Here is a 1,636-nt window from a genome sequence, read left to right on the forward strand (position 1 = left end):
TCAGAACCACCGGGAGATATTTTAGGATGACGTGTCTTGATGTGTTGCCAACCTATATGACATGTCCGTCCAACTATATGATGATGTTGTTTGACTGGAATGAGCTTGGTTTTTGGACCTGCCAGTTTAGTAAAACAGAAAGTAAGTTTGTGGGTTTAACCTCTCTGCTGATGAGCCAGCTGGGCTTGCCATCAACTTGGCTGGTGTACCATCAAATACCTCATGTGCTTTATAAAATTACAAGTTTATTGTTGAGGTTGTAATTCAATTTACATCGACACACCTTCAAGGGCAAATAAGAGGGTGTTGATACTTTTTACGGTTTGTGAAGGACATTTCTTACTGCAATGTGAGGTTAGAATATCTCTTTCCAAATACTCCACCAGTTGTTGAGATTTCAACATTACTGCAATTTATTTATTACTACTATACTATAATTGATCACCAATATATATATAAATTATGGCATTACAACCTTTTCTTCTCAAATGTAATTATAATTAGGTTGTCAGGTATATTTTATTTTATTCCATCTTTGATTAATCAATATTTTTTTTATTTGGAGGAAAACAAATATTTCAAATTTATTTCCCATATTAAGAGGGTTTTTGGCTCTTTAATTAACAAAAATCACTTTTAAGGGTATTTTAGTAAGAATGGATATTGACAATGACAATAGAAATTAGTTTATTTTAAGACGTCACATTTAATAAATAGTATAGATTCAAATCAATAAGTTAATAGGTAAATTACAATAATTTTTTTTGAAATTTGACATAATTACAAATAGCCCTCGTTCTATGTAAAGGAGTGAAGTTTATGAAAGAAAACAATTCCAGAAGAGGAATTGTATGAAAAGAAAGAAATCCAGTCCAGTTGGTTCCCCCACAAATCCAACTGGAATCAATCATATAAAAAGGTGAATGCTTACATAATCATTTCAAATTCACAAAAAGAGAAAATTAAATTGTTATATTCCATCATTGCAAATTAAATATATACAATTAATTCTTATACCTATTTTACTCCAACAACAACAACAGGAGACGAGGGAGACAACTTTGGTGATACCAAGGGTTCATGTATGCTTTGTCATCATAGAGTTGATTCCTTTGCCACCACAATTCCTTCGAGTTAGACATCTTAATCAGTAGACTCAAATTTTATCCAAATTTAGAAAAATAAATATGTTTTGGATCCAAATTGAGTATACAGACCCATGAGTATTGATTGTTAGAGACACAACTCAAACTCAATCTACATTTTGTTATTATAGCCTGAATCTAATTATATCGCGGATAATATCAAATTTTATCGGGTGATTATGAAGCGATATATGATTATGTAAAAAAACAGAGAATTTTTCATACTGTTTCACACAATTAACTTAACAACTTCCGACCTCTTATAGCTGGCATAGTTGAGCAACTTAAAGCTGAACCTGGAATAATTCCAGTGTCCATTGCGACAATAGTTGATGGCTCAGCTTGTTGCAGATGGCACTGAATGGTTTAACTATTAGTTTGTGGCCTAATTCTAGCTAGTCCGGTGGGAAATCTGGGTATCCTCTTCGGACGTCGAGATAGGTTTTAAAGTATCAGGTCGGCATCCTCCTCCCAAAGGACTGATCGCACCA

Source organism: Sesamum indicum, linkage group LG8, assembly GCF_000512975.1.
Source record: "Sesamum indicum cultivar Zhongzhi No. 13 linkage group LG8, S_indicum_v1.0, whole genome shotgun sequence".
NCBI classification, from domain to species: Eukaryota; Viridiplantae; Streptophyta; class Magnoliopsida; order Lamiales; family Pedaliaceae; genus Sesamum; species Sesamum indicum.